At 37.0% G+C, this 21,757-nt stretch overlaps 1 protein-coding gene across 8 annotated transcripts in view; it reads right to left on the minus strand.

Annotated features, from left to right (window-relative positions):
* Positions 1-21,757, minus strand: part of NCOA1 (nuclear receptor coactivator 1) — a 259,972-nt gene that overhangs the window by 193,904 nt on the left and 44,311 nt on the right. For 6 of the 8 annotated variants that reach the window (XM_057558336.1, XM_057558330.1, XM_057558332.1 and 3 more), the window contains exon 2: positions 3,180-3,306. The exons of 1 other annotated variant lie outside the window; for it this stretch is intronic. The gene's annotated coding sequence lies outside the window, so the exon portion shown is untranslated. Of the gene's footprint in view, positions 1-3,170; positions 3,307-21,757 lie in introns of all 8 variants that reach the window. One more of the 8 variants, XM_057558331.1, reaches the window with a different exon arrangement.

Consider the following 21,757-nt stretch of genomic DNA (forward strand, 5'->3'; position numbering starts at 1 on the left):
CTCTAGTTGTGGGGAGCGGGGGCCACTCTTCATCGCGGTGCGCGGGCCTCTCACTATCGTGGCCTCTCTTGTTGCGGAGCACAGGCTCCAGATGCGCAGGCTCAGTAATTGTGGCTCACGGGCCCAGTTGCTCCGCGGCATGTGGGATCCTCCCAGACCAGGGCTCGAGCCCGTGTCCCCTGCATTGGCAGGCGGATTCTCAACCACTGCGCCACCAGGGAAGCCCCAAACAAAATATTTTTTAAAGGTACTATTTTAATTTAATGTAAACTATAATCCAAGACATCACCTTACAAATGTTCTAGGGCCTTAACTCAGGTACTGATTTTGTTTTGTTTTAATCCCCCTTGCCAAAAAAACAAAATCCCACTATCTCAAAATCTTAAAATCCTCTCAAAAAGTTTTTAAGAAAATATTGTCAAAATGTATTATATAAAACTTCTGAGCACAAGGTTGTGCAATTTTTACTTCATTTTTGAAAGGGAAAATGACAAATATTAGTTTGCAAATGCACGGGGCAATATAAGAAATTGATGAATTAGAAATCCCTAATTTAAGGATTTAAGAAACCTAATTTGGTTATATGGCACTTTCACAAGCAGAACCATAAATGGGTAACAACCACAACCAATTAGTCACCAAATTCAATTGATCAGAATTTCCTACTCTCTTTTTGTTGACATCTGAATATAGAACTTAACTATATTACTTAGAAAGGAATACTAAACTATGATTTTATGTGCTCATTTCACAATTGCTTTTTTTTCTTTTTAATTAATTAATTTATTTCTATTTTATTTTTGGCTGCATTGGGTCTTCATTGCTGCGCACAGGCTTTCTCTAGTTGCGGCGAGCGGGGGCTACTCTTTGTTGTGGTGCGTGGGCTTCTCATTGAGGTGGCTCCTCTTGTTGCGGAGCACGGGCTCTAGGCGCGCGGACTTCAGTAGTTGTGGCGCAAGGGCTTAGTTGTTCTGCGCCACGTGGGATCTTCCTGGACCAGGGCTCGAACCCATGTCCCCTGCATTGGCAGGCAGATTCTTAACCACTGCGCTACCAGGGAAGTCCTCATAATTGCTTTTAAATGGTTTTCAGATGAGAGTATTTAGCCTCCCTAGCCCCAGAGTAAACATTCTGAGTGAAAGATGTCTTCAACTTCATTCATAATGAAGTTATAGAATAATTTATATCCTTCCACATATTTAGACTTATTCTTTGCAAAGCCTGAACATTCAACTAATGTTGTTAAATGAAAGTAAGAAGCAAAGATATCTTTAAAAAATAAGGGAGGGACTTCCCTAGTGGTCTAGTGGTTTAGAATCCGTCTTGCACTGCAGGGGATGCCAGGAAACTAAGATCCCACATGCCATGGGGCAGCTAAGCCCGTGTGCCACAACTAGAGAGCCCGTGTGCCACAACTACAGAGCCCACGAGCTCTGGGGCCCACACACCACAACTAAGAGCCTGCACGCTGCAACAAAAGATCCCATGTGCCGCAACTAAGACCCGACACAGCCAAAAAATAAAGTACATCCAAATTTTTTAAAAAGGGAAATGATTCTGGTAATAAGTCAAATTATATATTTAATCATCATTACCATTTGATTCAAAATGACACCAAAACATTTTTGAAAAGTACAATATACCTGCTAGCTGCCAGAGAAGTTTTAAAACTTCTCATCAAAACAACCTCTTTTTCATCTGCTATTTGATTCGAGGTAACTTTTCTTTGGCAAAAACTGCTCAATTATACCATGGCCTTCTAGAAAATAATCCATTTATTTTAACTGAAGCAGTCTTAGGTTTTCCAATATGGATTCTTATATTTTAGAATTTACTGTTTTAGGTATTCTTCTTCCAAAACAGAATAAAATGAAATTTAAAATCCAAGTAATAAGTGATACATTTTTCTCAGATTTTCATCTTCTCTATAATCTAGCAAAATTAATTTACAAACCTCTATAACGTATACAGAGAACCAACCAACTCTGACTGTCCCTAAAAATAATTATCTTTCCATACTTTCTGCCTATTTGGAAAAATACAATTAACACAAAATTATTTTGTTTTTAAATAAACACCAAACTAACTGTACCCTCTTTGAAATTTATATGTATTTTAGAAAAATAGAGACCACTATGTTTTCTGTTGATACTGTTTCCTTTGATTGTTTTCAATTGTCTTATGTAGTCTTTAAAGTGGACAGCTACCCAATGATTTGGAAGTATCATTTGACTCTTTAATTACGTGCCTGGTTTTTCTGATCTAAGTGAAACTAACCCGTCAGATCGCCGAGGTCCTTTAGAAACAGTCTACCCGGAGTATAAGTGACATTTCTTGGTGAATAGAAAACTCTTAACAGTAAGTTTAGGAAAACAGGAAAGAGAGGTTTCCAAACTAAAGGACAATCACTAAGATCTCTTGTATCATGTAAGCACACTTGGTTAGAGTGCTGAATTCAATTGCTCATCTCAGAGGGTCATGACATAAATAAAATAATTATTAAATTGACATTTATTTATTCCAGTTCTTCTATACTGAGTGTTAATCTGCACTCAGTGTTATTTCTTTTTTTTAATGAACATTTTGATATATTTTCTTACATTTGTGTTTCTTCTTTTTTTTTAAATAAATTTATTTACTTTATTTAGTTTTGGCTGCTTTGGTTCTTCCTTGCTGTGCGCAGCTTTCTCTAGTTGCGGCGTGCAGGCTTCTCATTGCAGTGGCTTCTCTTGTTGCGGAGCATGGGCTCTAGGTGCGTGGGCTTCAGTAGTTGTGGCACGCGGGCTCATAGCCGTGGCTGGCGGGCTCTAAAGTGTAGGCTCAGTAGTTGTGGCGCACAGGCTTAGTTGCTCTGCAGCATGGGGGATCTCCCCGGACCAGGGCTCGAACCCATGTCCCCTGCACTGGCAGGCGGATTCTTAACCACTGCGCCACCAGGGAAGTACATTATATTTCTTATAATTGACATGTTTTCCTAATTATAAGGATGACCTCCCTTTAAAATCTGAATCTCTTCTCTGATTTGGGGGAACGTGTGTGGGGGGGGGGTGGACTCTTCCCTAAAAGCTAACCATTCTAACATAAAAACTTTTAAACTTATGAAATCTATATAGATAGAAATCAGCATTATAAAATGACTGCCAAGGAGTCAAATTAAAGTAAAACTGTACCTCGAATACCTTAGAATAAGTAGAAGTTCTAAATGTCGGTGTCTTCATTTGGAAGCAAAAATTCTTACTGCCTGATCTTGCCTGATGGTCCTTGATTTTTATCATGAGAGTCGGTTCCAGTTACATTCCATTAGATCTAAAGTAGGAGAAAAGAGACATTTGTTCTACTGAAAACATTAGATTTTAGATACTGTGACACATCATTGTTTCCCTGTAAGCATACAAAGATTCTTATACAGATGCTTTCGTTGTTCAAGAAATTCTAATTCCCATTCTTGTCCCTACCACAGATTTTAAAAACTGAAATTAAACAATAAAGGTTAAATAAATAAACAAATATAAAGTTGATAAGTGGTAATTAGTTACTAGCTTTAAAAAGGTTCAGATCCCCAAAGGAGGTACGCAGCAAATTGGGCTTTGCATTGGTAATTCAAGGAGGCAAGAGACCTAAGCTACTGACTCACTCATCAGAGTTGCTGAAGTCACCCCAGCAGCAGTGGCCTCAGCACCCAGTTTCAGGTAAAATGGAACAGTAGGAGGAAATAGGATTTCCAGCAGAAGACACCTCTATGATAAAGAAGCACCCAATATGATGGCTATCATTCATTCCTGGGTCCTTGGCAATAGGACGTGACAAATTGGACTTTCCTAAATTAATGGTAGTGCTGTATCTTCCCATTCTACCTCAAAGCTAACTCCAAACAGTGGGACTGTGCAGACATCAGAGAATGCTTAAGAAATGTGAGCCCTACTGGCTTTAGTTATTTAAAGCCTAACTGCTTTAGGTTTTACCACCCAGGGTTAAGCTTTCCACTAATATTCCCTTTAGATTACAATGACACAGTGGATCAGGCTCCAGAGACAATCATTACACCACAGGTCAATTCAGGAATCTTGCTAGTTACTTCTACCTGTGGCTCCCACCCCTGTCACCCTTGGGCTTTATTCAAACATAAACCATTGTGACTACCTTTTCTCCTGTTTTCATGCCCACAGTGTTCTCTTTGCTGTCTCAGTCACCGCATGTGTTTCCCAACTGCCGCCCTTCCTTCCAACCTTTTCCACAGGGACCTCTGGAAACCCTTTTTACATAGTAAAACAAAAGACCTCTACATCTTCAACCTTATCACTGAACACTACTTTCAACCACTGGGCTAAATCTGGCTCTTGAAAAGAACCCTCTAGAGTGAAGACTAAGGCCATAGGAATCAACCTTGTCCACAGTAACATTTCCAGATCCTAACTCACAAGCAGTCCCATTCCTTCCCTCAGGGTCATGCCATCTGGCTATCCTACCCTCTTCTTGACTTTGTCATTCAATATTCCACTCTATCTTTTCTAACCGGGGTCCAGACTCAATCCCTTAGATGCACTCTACCTACATTCATCTTTCCAGTTCTGTGTTATCACCAGTCTCAAAATCTTGGTTGTCACCCAAGCTATCAGTCCAAGTACGTTACTTTCTCTCTTCCACTTCACCACTCACAAATTCCTAATCCTGGGTCAATTCAATCACCTGCTAGAGAAAAAACACACAACCATGTGGACTGATCCTGCTATAATATTAAGGTCTTCAAATTTAGTTAGACACTGAATGCTATCTATGTCATTAATCAGATCCTTCTCCCATAATGCACACTGCCTTTGTTCCCAAATGTGCAACTCTCCCTCTTCCAGCCCCACCTGGGGTAGAATGGGAAAGGAGTTTTATGTTTTCCTTAACCACTTATATTGTGAAAATACTATTTCTTTCATCTACTTCTAACATTTTCTCAGTCTATCGCTGGCTTTCAATACAAAAGTTTTTCTTTTCACATGGCCAGATTTATCCATCAGTGCATTTTTCACTTTTTATTATTTCTTTGCTTAGAAATTTCTTCCCCTTCAATGATAACAGATAAATACTCTGATTTTCACTTTTCTGTGGGCTAAATTATTTGAATACTTCATTCCAAAAGATGTATGGAAAGAGATTTAACTCTGAACTGACCTGTATTCCAAATTGCCAGCTTTCCTAACAACATTAAGTAATTAAGTAAACCACCCCTTGATTTATAAATTTCTTCTTATACATTTCATTTGTCTACAACAAGGTTGATTTCTGGGCTATAATCTATTTACATAATGTAATTATTGTTTCTTTATATGTTTTAATTTGTAATAAGAATATTCTTTGGTATTCTCATCTCCTGTTCTTCCTGACAATAGTTAGATACATTTTATCAGTTTCCAAGGGTATGCCCAGTAGTTTCATGAGGAAGAAGTGGTTCCCCAGTCCACTCTCAGCGCTCTGTGTTTCTGTTATAGTTGCTGCCTACACACAATGCTCCTTTCTGCTTTGAGGGATCATCCACATTGGGTCTAGACCCAAAACCTTTCTAATCATGCTAGAAAACCAGCTTTTCTATATATTTATTCATCTAGAGCCAGATTCATAAAACCTTGATCTTTGCAATTCTCCATGCTTTGTATTTACCTCTTCATTTGTAAAATCTGATTTATGTAAAATAAAGGTATCTCACACACGATTTTTATTTCATAGGCCAACATATTTTATCAGCTCTAAAGTATTTTTCAAATCTTCCTGTTATCTTTTAAGATTCACATGTTTATTAACTTTAACTTTTCTTAATATATACTACATTCACATGAATCAAAAAAAATCAAAATGATGTAAAAAGGAACATAACATATTTGAGAAGTCTCATTTGTATATCACACATGCAGCTCACGTTGTCCTTGCTTACTATAGGTTACCACTTTTATTAGTTTCTTGTATGTATATCCTTCTAGTGATTCTTTATGCAAATACACTTAACTGCAAATATAATCTTATTCTTCCTGCCTTCTTACACAAAATATTCAGTTTTGCACCTTATTTTTTTCACTCATTATATCCTGCAGATTTTCCATGTTCGGATATGTTTTATCACTGTTTTCTAAAACTCCATGATATTTCATTGTGTGAATATATACTAGCTTGTGTAACCAAGCCCATAGTTCTAAGAAATTAGATTCTACAAATTTAAGTCTTATTTCTGAAAATAATTTCGTTCAAGAGCAATAACTGTACACAGGAAAGTATGTGGTATGATTTCACAAATTTTTATTATATTAATAAATGTAAGTTCTCTTGTATATTTCTTTATCTTTTATCTCAAGTTTACTTTATGATCCTACCTAAAATCTATCAACCATAATAGTCATAAACTTTGAAAGTAGAAGGACAGTTCTCAGGTTGAGAGGTCTCGAATTCTGAAAGCTGCTCAACCTCAATGAAGGTTTCAATGGGTCTGCAAAAATGAAATACAGCTGTACAAGAAGCAAAGCAGTTGTACAATTCAAGAAATGTTCTATGCTACTTAGTGGGATCAGGAAAAGCTTCATGGAGGAAGTAGTCCCTTGGGCTCAATCCTAAATGACAAAGTGCTCAAGAGGCAAATGAAGGCAAGAGAAAACATTCAAGAGGGATCCGAATAAGCAGCAGTTTGAAATAGCAAACCCTGTCAAGAACTCTAAGTAGTTCCACTTCCAACTAGAATGCAGAAAGCCACAAAAGAATGTTTTCCCACCCTAGTGAGAAAAAGCCGGATCTATAAAATCAAAACTTCTCTTGAATCTAATAAAGAATTGAAGTCAGAAGGCAACCAAGTAATTTAATACCAAAGAGGGACAAATTCCTCCAGGGAGAGGCTGTACACACAAACTGTTTTACCTTTGGCAGGTCATCAGAAGAAGTGGCCTCCATACACGTATGTAAGAAAAAAAATCAGTTAAGATTTTAACAAATTCTTAAAGACCAAGTATGAACTATTATGTCAGTTAGGAGTGGTTGAGAACCCCAGACACAAGGAGAGTTTACACTCAATTGCAAGTTCTTCTACATGCCTCAACCAGACTCTCTCAAGAAAGATTAGAGGTAGGATAGGAAACCAGAGAAAGCCCTTCATCACTGAAGCAAGTGTGTGCAAGGTGATGAGTACAGGCCTGAAGCTCTGCCTGCTTCCCCAACCTGTCCCCAACACAGAGCAAAAGCCTAGAGCCACTGGGGGAAGGACAGAAAACCCTCTCACCCCAGGGTCCAGGCAAAAGTCCACTGCTTCAGAGGAGAACAGAAGCAAAATGCCTCTCCCAGACAGGGAGAAAACACTCTTAAGCTCCCAGACACAGGCAAAGACACATTGATGCTATGAGAAAGTAGAGGCAAAAAAAAAACCCTCTGCCACTGTGGGGGAGGGGGAGAGGAAAAAGTCTTGGGCAAAGGATCCTGCACCAATACCAACAGAGATGTACTACTACAAGGGAGGGAAAGGATATTCCTGCCCAAGACCAACCACAAATGTATGTATGACAGTGTTTGACCACCACAGGGAAGAGAAAGCAGGAAAGCTAAGAAAGTCCTACCACTGATACCCAGGAATGTAGGGCCTGACCAGGATTGAGTCTGGACCAGAACAAAACAGAACTCTGCCCTGTCCCACAAGCATAGCACTGGGTAACAAGCAACAATAATCTATCACTGGGAGAAAAACAATAACATGAAATCCCTCTGCAAACATATGTGCAAAGACTGTTGAAAGATGAGGGTGATACAGGATCACAGAAAAATCCTGTAGTACCACATGCCACACTCTAAACACAAGGCAACAGCAGCCAAATGGAGAAATGTGAAGCCTGTGGTACACTGAAGGTAATAATGGCCACAAAATCCAAACCCACCTCATTTCAAGATTAGATTGACTCAACCTCTGACAAAAACAGCCTGAGAGAAGAGGATCACTTCAGTCTCTCCTATTCTTCTGTACATGATGATGAGCATTAAATCACAAATTACGAAGCATCCACAAAAGCAAGAAGAAATAACCCTTTGTCAAGAGATAAAGTAATCAACAGAATCAGGACTGATTCATTAATTGAAATTATCAAACATTCTAAAATAACTATGTTAAATGATCTAGTAGAAAAGATGGATAACATGCATAAAAAGATGGAAATTTTCAGCAGTGACATGGAAACTTTAAAAAAGTAAAATAGAAAAGCTAGAAACAACAAAAGAAATTTTGTTTACATTAGAGAAGAAAAATTTCTTTGGCAGCCTCAACAGCAGCCTGGACACAGATTAGGAAAGAATTGGTGGACTTAAAGACAGGACAATAGAAATAATACAAAATGAAACCACAGTTTTAAAACACTGAAGGAAAAATACAGTTCAGGGCATCCAAGAGCTGTGGAACTATATCAAAATGTATCACATCCATTTAATTGGAGCCCCAGGAGAAGAAAACAAAAATAATAAGATACAAGAAATACATGAAAAGATAATGGCCAAGAATTTTCCCAAATGAATCTAAGACAACAAACTAGAGAGCAAAAAATCCCAGAGAACCCCAATCATGATAAACACCAAAACACACACACACAAACAAACATACATGGGTATATCATAGTCAAACTGTAGAAAAACAAAGATAAAAATCTCTAAGACAGAGAAAAAAGAAAGACTACATACAAACAACAAAGATTAAAATTTCCCTTATCTTCAGAAAATTATACAAGCCAAAGACAATATTGAATATAATACCTTTCAGGTACTGAAAGAAAAAAGAGCTGAACATAGAATTCTATAACCAGCAAAAATATTTTTGAAAACTGAAGGAAGAAAGAAGGAATTTTTTGACAAATAAAATGAGAGAATTCACTGCCTGCAGACACCAGATATGTTAAAAGAAGTCCTTTAGGTAGCAGTGAAAATTCCCAGGTGAAAATTTGGATCTACAAAAAAGAAATGAAGAGCATTAGAAAGAGAAGGTAAAAATAAAAGACTATTTTTTTCATATTTTACTGATTTTAGAAGGTTACACACGAACTAAAGCAAAAAATGATAATGTAGGGTTAATTACATAGAAACAAAATTTATGACAACATAGTATAAAGATGGAAGGTAGACAGTTGAAGTATGCTGTATATAAGGTATTACATGACACATGAAGTAGTATAATATTATTTAAAGAAAAAATGTGATTTCAAAAAATGTGAAAAAAAATATTATAACTTAAAGATATATCTTTTAAACCGTAGAGTAGGGGTTCTCAACCAGGAGCAATCTTGCCCTCTCAGGGACATGTAGCAAAGTGTAGAAACTTTTCTGGTTGTCACAACTAGGGGTGGGGAATGGGTGCTACTGGCATCTGGTAGATAGAGACCAGGGATGCTAAAAATCCTGCAGTGCACACAGGTATCCCCTCCATGATCCAACAACAAAGAATTATCCAACCAAAAATACCAACGGGGGGCTTCCCTGGTGGCGCAGTGGTTGAGAGTCTGCCTGCCAATGCAGGGGACACGGGTTCGAGCCCTGGTCTGGGAAGATCCGACGTACCGCGGAGCAACTGGGCCCGTGAGCCACAATTACTGAGCCTGCGCGTCTGGAGCCTGTGCTCCGCAACAAGAGAGGCCACGATAGTGAGAGGCCCGCGCACCGCGATGAAGAGTGGCCCCCGCTCCCCACAACTAGAGAAAGCCCTCGCACAGAAACGAAGACCCAACACAGCCATAAATAAATAAGTAAAATTAAAAAAAAAAAAAAAAAAATTAAAAAAAAAAAATACCAACGGTGCCAAGGTTAAGAAACCATGACCTAGAGCAACCACAAAAATATGTGTGTGTGTATAAATATACAGAATAAGCCAAGAGTTAGATAAAATGAAATTATGAAAAATGATTAATTCAATAGAAGGCAGAAAAAATAAACAAAAAAGATTCAAAAATAGAAAGCAACTAGCAAGATGGTAGGTTTAAATCCAAACTTTCAATGATTATATTAAATAGAAATTATCTAAACACCCAATTAAAAGATAGAGATTATCAGATCAAATTTTACAAACAAAATCCAATCGTATGCTATCCACGAGACACTTTATATACAAAGACATAGGTTAAAAGTAAAAGGAGGGAAAGGAAAGACAGCATGGCTGTATTAATATCTGAAAAAACAGACCTCAGAATAAGGAATATCACCAGTGATAAAGAGGGACACTACTTAACGATAAAGGATCAATTCATGACAAAACTGTAAGGAGATTAGACAAATCCACAATTACAGTTGTAGACATTAATACTCCTCTGTTATTAATCAACAGAACAAGAAAACAGAAAATCACTAAGCTATAGAAAACCTGAAAATACTATCAACTGACTTGACCTAATTGGATATTTATAGAACATTTTACACAACAAGAACAGAAAATGCATTATTTTCAAGGGTACATGGAACATTCACCAAGAAAGACTATATTCTGGGCCATAAAACAAAGCTCAAAATATTTAAAAGAATTTAAATTAAATAATGCATTTTCTCTGACCAAAACAGAATTAAGTTAGAATCAATAACTGATAGATAGATTAAGAATTATCAAAGGTTGGAAATTAAACAACACAATTCTAAATAACCCAAAGATTAAAAAGAGAAATTAAAAAACACTTTTAATTGAATTAAAAGTAAAGTAGAACATATCAAAATTTGTGGGATACCACTAAAGCAGTTCTTAGAGAAAAACTTACAGCATAAAACATAAACTGCTTATATTAGAAAACAAAAGTCTTGCATCAATAATCTAAGCCTCCACCTTAAGTAGAAAAAGAAGAGCAAATTAAACACAAAGGAATTAGAAGAAATGAAACTAAAAACAAAAACCAATAGAGAAAATTTATGAAACTGAAATGTAGTTCTTTGAGAATTTCAATAGCACTGAATAAACTTCTGGCCAGAGAGAGAGAGAGAGAGAGAGAGAGAAGTCACAAATTAACTATACCAAGAATGAAAAGAGGACGGCACTAGAAATTGTACAGATATTAAAAGGATAATAAGAGAATATTATGAGCTACTTTATGGCAATAAATTCTACAACTTTGATAAAATGTACCAAGTCCTTGGAAGTTTGAATACAAACTACCAAGTTCACTCAAGAAATTAAATAACAATAGCTCTCAATATATTAAGAAAATTTAATTCATAATTTAAAATCTTCCCACGAAGAAAGTTCCATGACAAATGGCTTCCTTGGTAAATTCTACCAACATCTAAGGAAGAAATCATAACAATAATACATAAATTTTCCAGAAATAAATGAAGAGAAAACACTTCCCAATTCATCTTATGAGGACAGCATAACTCTGATATAAAAGTCAGACAAAAAAAAAAAAGTAAGAAAAATAAATTACAGACCAATATCCTTTCATGAACATAGACACAAAATATCTTAACCAAATATTAGAAAAATGAATCTAGCAATATACAAAAAGGAATATATATCATGACCAAATAGCATTTATCCCAGGAATGCAATATTAGTTCAATATGAAAAAAAAAAATCCATCAATGTAATTCAGCATATCAATAGACTAAAATATAAGCAATCACCTTCACAGATGCAAAAAAAATTTAGGAAAAACCCACAATCATTCATGATTCAAAACTCAGAAAACTAGGAACAGAAGGGAACGTCCTCAGCCTAAGACATGAATTTACAACAAATCTAAAGCTAATAATATCATACATAATCATGAAAGACTAAATGCTTTCCCTCTAAGACCAGGAACAAGGCAAGAACATCTGCTCTCACCGCTCCTATTCAACAATGCACTGTACTGTCAGTACAATAATGCAAGAAAATGAAATAAAAGCCTAGAGATGAAAAAAAAAAACAAAAAGAAACAAACAAAACTGTCTTTTTTCCACAAGTGACAGGACTGTCTATATAGAAAATCCCAAAGAATCTACTACTGAAACTAAATTTGCTTAGAATTTGGCAAAATTGCAGGATACAAAGTCAACATATAAAATTCAATTGTATTTCTATATGGCAGCAATTAATAATTAGAAATAAATTAACCAAACAGTAGCAATTACATTAGCCTCAAAAAAGAAAGATATAGAATAAATATAACAAAATAAATGGAAAATTCCTGTGCTCAAAACTACAAAACACCAAGTGAGAAATCAAAGACCTCAATAAATGGAAGTATACTGTTTTCAAAGATCAGATTAATCAATGTTAATATATCAATTCTCCTCAAATTAGTGTATAGATTTAACATAAATCACAATTGAAATCCCACCAGGCGGGACTTCCCTGGTGGCCCAGTGGATAAGAATCCGCCTGCCAATGCAGGGGACACGGGTTCGAGCCCTGGTCTGGGAAGATCCCACATGCCGCAGAACAACTAAGCCCGTGCACCACAACTACTGAGCCTGCGCTCTAGAGCCGGTGAGCCACAACTACTGAAGCCCCTGCGCCTAGAGCCCGTGCTCCATAACAAGAGAAACCACCGCAATGAGAAGGCCGTGCACCACAAAGAAGCCACAACTAGAGAAAGCCCACGCAGCAACAAAGACACAACGCAGCCAAAAATAAATAAATAAAAAGAAAAAAATCCTACGAGGATTTTTTAAATAAAAACTGGTTAGCTGACTCTAAAATTTATATGGAAATGCACAGAACCTATAATGCTAAAAATAATTCTAAAAAAAAGAACTACGCTGGAAATTTTATACTACCTGATTTCAATACTTTCCTTTTTTTTTTTTAAATGAAGATCTTTTTATTCTTGACCTGCAATTTTTTTGTTGTTTTTGGCCACGCCATGCGTTATGAGGGATCTTAGTTCCCCAACCAGGCATTGAACCCATGCCCCATGCAGTGGGAGCAGAGAGTCTTAACCACTGGACTGCCACGGAAGTCCCTCAATACTTTCTATAGAGCTATAGTCATCAAGACATTATAATTCTGGTATAAGGATAAACATACAGATCAATGGAACAGAAGAGACAGTCCAGAAATAGATGTTATGGTCAATTGATTTGATTTTCAACAAAAGTACCACGGTAATTCAATGGAAAAAGAACTGTCTTTATAACAACTAGTGCTAGAACAAATGACAATCCATACGGGGGGAAAAAAAAAAAAGAACCTCAACCCACATCTCACATCTTATATAAAAATTAATAGACCTAGAGATTTCCTTGGTGGGCCAGTGGGTAAGACTTCGAGCTCCCTATGCAATGGGCCCAGTTCGATCCCTGGTCGGGAAACTAGATCCCACATGCATGCCGCAACTAAGAGTCCGCGTGCCACAACTAAAGATCCTGCATGCTGCAACTAAAAGATCCCACATGCCACAACTAAGACCTGGTGCAGCCAAGATAAACAAATAAATAAATATTTTTTAAAAAAATTAATAGACTTAAATATTTTAAAATACAAAACTATAAAATTTCTAAAGGAAAACATAGGAGAAAGTTTGGGGGATGCTAGGTTAGCCCAGAGGTTGACAAACTTTTTCTGTAAATGGTCAGACAGTAAGTATTTTAGGCTTTATGGGCTATATCATCTCGTTGCAAAGACTAAACTCTGTCCTGTAGCATGAAAGCAGCTATAGAGAACATGGAAACAAACAGGCATAGCCATGTTCCAATAAAACTTTATTTGCAAAAACAAGCAGTGGGCTGAATCAGCTGTAGTTTGCCAACACCTGAGTTAGGCAGTTTTTAGATATGACACAAAAAGCATGGACCATAAAAGAAAAAATTGAGATACTGCACTTCTGTTAAGAACAGAACTTAACAGTTCTGATAAGAACTTCTGTTCTTCCATAGACAGTGTTATGAAAATGTAAAGACAAGCCACAAACTTGGAGAAAATATCTGCAAGACAAATATCTGATAACTTGTTTCCAGAATATAAAAGAAATCTTCAGTACAATAATAAGAAAATAAACAGTCCAGTAAAAACAATGGGCAGGGCTTCCCTGGTGGCGCAGTGGTTGAGAATCTGCCTGCCAATGCGGGGAGCGCGGGTTCGAGCCCTGGTCTGGGGGGATCCCACGTGCCGCGGAGCAACTGGGCCCGTGAGCCACAATTGCTGAGCCTGCGCGTCTGGAGCCTGTGCTCCGCCAGAAGAGAGGCCGCGATAATGAGAGGCCCGCGCACCGCGATGAAGAGTGGCCCCCACTTGCCACAACTAGAGAAAGCCCTCGCACACAAACGAAGACCCAACACAGCCATAAAATAAATAAATAAATAAACCCAAAAAAAAAAAAAAAAAAAAAACAATGGGCAAAGTATTTGGACAATGCAAAAATGACAACTCTAACAAGCAGCCTGCTGATATGGTACATGTGTTTAATCTTTCCTACTGGCCTTTAGGCTCCTGTCTGAATGGAACACCCAACATTCTGCCTTACACAAGAAGATAACCAACAAATAAAATAAAACTGTCAGAGCATTTTTTAAGCTAAGTTTTAGAGTAGTTAATACCTGTACCCGGTATAAAAAGTAAATTGTACTAACAGGCTATGGTGAATAGAAAGTCCCCCCTAGTCATCCAGCTCCCTTCCCTTGCTTACTGTGTACTCATTCGTATTCTATACATTAAAAAGCATTTATATGTATTTTTAATGAAAGTGATGGCATACTATACAGCTTCTCATCATGATTTTTTTAACTTAATGTGTTTTAGAACTTACTTCATATCATTCCTAATAGAATTCCCTCCTGCTCTTTTAACAATTTCAATGATATTCTATCATATGAATACATCATGATTTGTTAAACCAGTTTCTCATTGACAGACTCATATGTTGTTTCCAGTATTTTTCCATTACTGACAATGCTCTAAAGAATATCTGTGTACTCATGAAGTAGAATTACTTTCTGAGTCAAAGAGTATCTGAATTTTAAATTATGGTACCCTTTGCTAGAACTGTGCTCCACACAGTTTGTCAGGGCTTAAAAAATATACATGGACATGTGTCAGCAAACCTTCCAGATCAGAGAAACTAAGATTTTCAGCTTTAAATAATCCAAGATACTTGTTAAGCCCAGATAAATTTAGAGTGAGTGACAATGACAAGAGTGAGACTTAGCATGGCCCCTCATTACTCCCAATTTTTTCTACTAAATTAAGGTCATAATTTTTATTTAATATGTATAATCTAATTTCTAAGAGGACTTGAATTGGTTACAAGTTAAGACACAAGGTAAAGAGGATTAATCACAATAAAACTTTGTAAATAAAATTAAAAATTAAGATACTGTGGTAGTTAGTTGGTATGGCCACATAATAGCCTCCAAAGATGGCTGCCATCAAGTCCTTCCCTCTCTCTGTACGCGTCACTCCACCCATGAGGATATGATGCTTATACCCCAGTTCCTTGAATCTTGGCTGGCCTTGTGACTTGCTTTGACCAACAGTGACCAAAAGTGACATTCTGAAACTCCACAGACCAGAAGGACTGACAGTTTCCCCTTTCTCCCTCTTGGAAGCAAGAGGCCATGTAAGAAATCTGAACACCCTGAAATTATCATGCTGGTGAGAGGCCACGTGGAGGCACGCCAAAGTGCCAGACATGTGAGTGAAGCCTCCTTCCAGCCCAGCTACCAGCTGAGTGAATGCACCCAGCTGATGCCACACAGAGCAGAAGAATCCCCTAGCCAAGCCCTGACCAAATTCCTGACCCACAGAACTGTAAAAATAATAAATCAATGCCGTTTTAAGCCACTAAGTTTGGGAGTGATTTGTTAAATGACAATAGGCAACTGAAACAGACACTATCAAATTCATAATATCAGCACATTATAAACAATGAGTGTCAAATTTGGGTCCATGTTTCCAGGGTTGTAAGTTTTCATCTCTGATAAGAAGAAAACATGTAAATTTTGTATCTGAACTGTATGTACTTGAAAAAGAACAATGAACCTAGTGGACTATAGTTTCAAACATAATTTTAGAAAATGCACGTCATTCAAATGACGTTGCTTATAGATATATTTATAGACAGACGGCATATCATTAAATCAGAATCAGTACAGGCATTTTAATGTTGGGGGAGACTGAGGTGACATGATCTTGATACTTTTGTTCTCTGAAGACCTAATACAAGAAATTAGATGAATACATAATTAAAATATTCATTAAACTATCTTCTCATATCTGATACTTTAAGTGAGCTTTTGATAGACACTAAATAGCTGTCAGTTTGTGATTAAATCTTCTAATAAGAACATACAGAATACTCTATAAGATTGGTTAAGGTTAGAGTCATACACATTAATAGCCCAAAAATCTACCTTTCCCCTAGAACAGCTCCCCCTGAGATCACAAATATTCTTTAATGTTATATCCCATGAAAATGCCTTAGTCCATAACTTATTTAACCTTAAACAGCATCTGCATAAATAACCATTCCCTTTCAGTCACTAAGTACAGCACACACTCAAAGCCTAGGGAGTTAAGTTCCACCTCCTTGAGGGAGGGAAGTGTCTGCATAAATTACCTGGAGCTCTTCTGTATGGGATAAATAAGTGGGGGACACTTACTTATTCAATCATTTAGGGTTATAATCCAATACTGTGTTATTTATTTTGTTATTCAAACTGATCCAGCTTTGGTCATCTGATGCTCTTTCAGGTTGCCTCCTGTATCCTTTTGCCAAGCCCCATCCTTTTGGCTTTTGAGTATTTTCTTACCTTCTAGCTCTACAAAATGTTCCAGGTTCATCTTGCATATTCCCTGCGCCAGTCCTAGAATCAACTATTTTCCAAGAAGCTTAGTTTTTTTAATTGGAAAAATGGTATCAGAAATCAAGATCTTGGTGCTAGGTTTGCATAATGCTACTGCGGTGTCATTGCTTCTAGGCCCTTTTAGTAGACAGAGTTAGGAAATATATGTCTGTATACTTGGCCATATATACATACATATCTATAATTGTTTCTGTATCCATATCTATATTAACCTAAACGTGAGTTCATCCTGATTTCTCTAACTCTAATCTAGTACCATGTGATTTGTTCTAGCCTTCCCCTTGCCATGGTTGTCTGTAACCTCACTCACCAAAAGTGAGAAACCTGGCTCCCACAATTCACCATCCATTTATTTATTTAATACCAGTATACATGTACAGTGGTTTCAGATTTGTTAGCCCACACTCTCCTGAATTTTTTTAATCATTATGTAAGTTTTAGGTGTATCTCCTGAATTTTTGTCCTGCTTTTTTAGCCATTCCTTCTAAAAGTCTTATTAGAAGAATCCTCATTTTAGATGTATGTGTTCTAAGATCTTTCACCTAAATCTCTTCTCTCTCTGTACCTTCTACCAGGGTGATCTTTCATAGCCATGATTTTAGTTACCTTCCAAATGCTGATATTTTCCAAATCAGTATCTCCAGCCCAGATCTCTCTCCTAAACTTCAAACCCATTTATCTAACTATCTCCCGGATCTCAACTTAGGTGTCCCATAGGCACCTCACACTTCCTTAGTCTCCTCCTCCACGGTTTCTCTAATAAATGGCACCATCATCGACTACCTATGGCACAAGCCAGAGATTTAGGGATCATGTCTGTCTTCTTCCCTCTACATTTTCCTAATATCCAACCACCAAAGCCTACCGCGAAAGACTAAATCTTCCTCAAGTCCTTCCACTTCTCTCCATCCCATGACCCTACCATAGCCAGCCCAACATCACCTCTAACCTAGAAATATTTATTGTTAGAACAAATGAATAAATAAGACAACTCTCTAACTGATCTTACTACCTTCAATTTTACTGGCTCTAATTCGATATTTTCCACACCATAACCTGAGTGATCTATATAAAAAACAAACCAGATCATATCACTTTTTCATGATTAAAATCTTTTAATAGTTCCCCACTTCTCTCAAAATAAAGCCCAACTGCTTCGATATTATTTTCAAGATTTTGTGGGATACTGTCCCTAGTTACCTCTCTGGTGTCATCTGTTCCTTTCTCTCACTTTGTATTCTCTGCAATCAACTAATCTGAAATCTGCTCAATTTCTTTCTCCTGTGTTATCTCAGATGTTCCTTCTTCAGAAAGCCATCTCTGCCTCTCCCCCAAATCTGGGTTAAGTGCTCCTGCTCTATTCTGACATTCTATCCTGTAGGCTATCCACTGGAGCGTCCACTGCACTGCATTGTAACGACCCGGTTATTTCTTGTATTGGTTGCCAGGCTGTAGGCTCCATCAGGGCAAAAAAATCACATTACCTTGTTTTTCACTGTACCCTCAGTCTAGCTCTCTGCCTAATACATAGTAGGAACACAGTAAATGCTTAAAATAAATACTTTTGAGTTTCTATTTTTGTTATTTCTGTACCTTAGATGTAATGACTATATTACAGGTAATCAAAATGAAGTATCTTCTGTATGTACAAAGTTTAATATCAATCTGTTAAATCAAGTTTACTAACTATATTATTCTACAGAGTATTTCCTTGGACTTTTTTTTTTTTCAGAAAAAGTACAAAGCTAGTATAATTTCTGAAACCATGTCTGTCTTGAAATCTCTCTTTTGCCTTTTTATGTAAATGACAGTGTGGTAAGGTATAAAACTCTGAGGATAAATCCTTTTCCCTCACAACACTGTAGATACTGTAGTAGTTACCAAACTCTAAAACAGGAATCAATACTATTTGGTGATTAAATTTTCACTAGTTCTCAGTACAATCAAAAAAGATGACAATGTTGTTGGTGGGAATGTAAAGTGGTGCAGCCACTAGGGAAAACACTACGGAGGTTCCTCAAAACACTAAAAATAGAGTTGCCATATGATCCAACAATCCCACTCTTGGGTATATATCCGGACAACACTATAATTAGAAAAGATAGATGCACCCCTATGTTCATAGAAGCACTATTTACAAGCCAAGACATGGAAACAACCTAAATGTCCATCGACAGATGAATGGATAAGTAAGATGTGGTATATACATACAATGGATACTACTCAGCCACAAAAAACAATGAAATAATGCCTTTGCAGCAATATGGATGGACCTAGAGATTATCATACTAAGTGAAGTAAGGCAGACAAATACCATATGATATCATTTATATGTGGAATCTAAAATATGACACAAATGAACTTATATATGAAACAGAAGAGACTCAGATATAGAGAACAAACTTGTGGTTGCCAAGAGGGAGGGGTTTTGGGGAGAAAATAACTGGGAGTTTGAGATTAGCAGATGCAAACTATTATATATAGAATGGATAAACAACAAGGCCCTACTGTATAGTACAGGGAACTATATTCAATATCCTATAATAAACCATAATGGAAAAGAAAAAAAAAAGATGACAGTGTTGTTCAACTCAAAACAAAAATTACTCAATTGTTTATTTTATATTTTATACCCTTGTTTAGCTAAAAAAAAAAAGTTTGATAATTTGTTAATCACTCAGATTTTCTATTAGCATTTTATTAGTCCATAAATTCCATAAAAGGTCTAGAATCCTCTCATCTAGTATTTTTCATGAAATAGAAGACTAGATTCCAACCTGATTATCTTCCGTTTGAAAATCATTTGATTTTCCTCCCCAAAAGCTTGGAGAATTTTCTCTTATTCTTGGACATCAGAAATGTGACTAGTATAATCACTCATCTTGTTTGCTATTTGGTGAGTTCTATAAAAAGTACAAGTCTTCAGTTTAGCAACATTTTCAATACTTTCTTTGAGAATTTCTTGATCACGTATACATCATCTCTGTTCTTTCCTACTAGAACACCCAATTTATGTATACCAGATCTCCTGGATCTATCTACTGTGCCTATTATCTTCAGCTCTATCTTTCCGTAATTCTGGTACATTGTTTGAACTAGTCTTCTAATTCACTAATGTGATTTTCTGGAGTATTCAATCTACTTTTCACTATTATGAATTATTTTAGTTCAATATTAATGATTTTGTTTTCCATAAACTTTTTCCTGTTCTCAGAATTCCCTTTGTTCACAACAATCAAATTTCAGTCTAAGAATTTGAATTTTTTACATCTCATGCAGTGCCATAACTATTTCTCAGAGAGCCATCTGCTATGAAAATTCAAATTATGTCCAGAATCAGAAACTGAGAAAGGCTCTCTCAAGAATTCTTTAGATCAGTGTTAAAACCTTTTTCCAAAAATGTCCCCCTATGTCAACCCTGGAAACCCAAAAGCAGCTGAGTCCATAACCTCTTCTCTGCCTGCTAAGACTAGCCTCAGTAATAGCTTTAATCTAGTCAATGGACTGGCCCTCTGTGTCAGCTGAGATAAGGTTCAGTTGCACATGAACAAATACATGTGGTTCACAGAAAAGAGAGGTTTATTTTTCTCTCACATAAGAGATCTGGAGGTAGGTAGGTCAGGATAGATTGGCAGCTGTATCGTCACCAAGGACCCCCACTCATTCTATCTTTTCACTCTGCCGGCCTTACCCCATGGCATCTATGCTCAAAGTCATCTCATGGTCAAAAGATGATCGCTGCAACTCCAGAAATTTCATCTCTGTCCTAGGCAGAAGAAAGGAGGAAGGGACAAGAGCTCCTTCTGAGGCTTCCCAGATGAGTCCGTCTCCTTTAAAGAGCTTTCCTATAAGTGCTACCCAAGTTTTCTGTTTACAGCTATTGAGAAATAATGTTTTATAGTTGGGACTTAGTGATCTTCCCACAATATTGTAGATTTGTTACTAAGAATGAAAGGGAGAATAGATACTGGTTTGACAACCAGCACTCTGGACTCCACCATTTTCCTCCCTCTCCTGAACAAGTTCTTGGATTGCCAATTGTCCCTCTTAATCATGACATTGAGAATTAAAGTCAAACAACAGTTGTTACATGTATTTTCACTAGGGTAGAATAATTAATTCTTCCTGTAGTCAGAATATAATGCTTCAATTAATGCATTTGAAGGCTTCCCAAATTTTCCCAGAAGTCATATCAAACTTCTAACTGTCTAAAATGCACACTTTTTTGCTAAAACTACACCAAAATGGGATGTCTCCATCTGGTATTTGTGCAACTGACTTTCAAAGAACTCTTAACTGAGCATCTTCAGTGTGACACTGTGGTCAACCTAAAGACACAAAAAGACACTGAAAGACTTTTTGTATCAAGTAGCTAAGGAGACAGAGCATATAAATAGATGAACAAGGATGTAAGACATCATAAGAATCCTTCCAGACAAAGAAAAGAGAAAAGAGTTGTGAGAAAAGTTTAAGAGTGAAATGGAATGAGGTAAAAGGTTAGAAGAGAATGAAAGAAAACACCTGACAATGTTTGTAAGAAAGGGGTAAGAAACTAGTAGAGAAGAAGAGAGGCTAGAGAAGAAAACAGGACTCTCCATTAAAACAGAGCAACCTCCTCTCCAATCCTGCATCCCACCTCCATATTCCAGTTCTCACAGATCTCACTCCTCTACAAACCTATGTCTGCAAAATCTATGTTCATGGCCTCTTCCACCTTACCTTCCATTTATTCCTTAACCCACTACGTTCTGGTTTTAGCCCCACCACTCCACTGAAGCTCCTCCTGTTTTGGTCAAATCTCAATTGCCAAATCACTACTTAGCCCTTATTAACCCTTTGGTAGTCTGCCATTGTTGACCACTCCCTTACTTCTCTGGTTTCCGTGACATTACTTTTGGTGCACCTCTTACTCTTCCAGCCAGTCTTCCCTCCCTTCCTGTGCTGTCGCTACTTCTACATACCTCTTAAATGGCAGTGATCATTGTGTCTCAAAATCTATGTATTCTTC

The sequence above is a fragment of the Balaenoptera acutorostrata genome, chromosome 12 (genome assembly GCF_949987535.1).
Source record: "Balaenoptera acutorostrata chromosome 12, mBalAcu1.1, whole genome shotgun sequence".
Taxonomy (NCBI): domain Eukaryota; kingdom Metazoa; phylum Chordata; class Mammalia; order Artiodactyla; family Balaenopteridae; genus Balaenoptera; species Balaenoptera acutorostrata.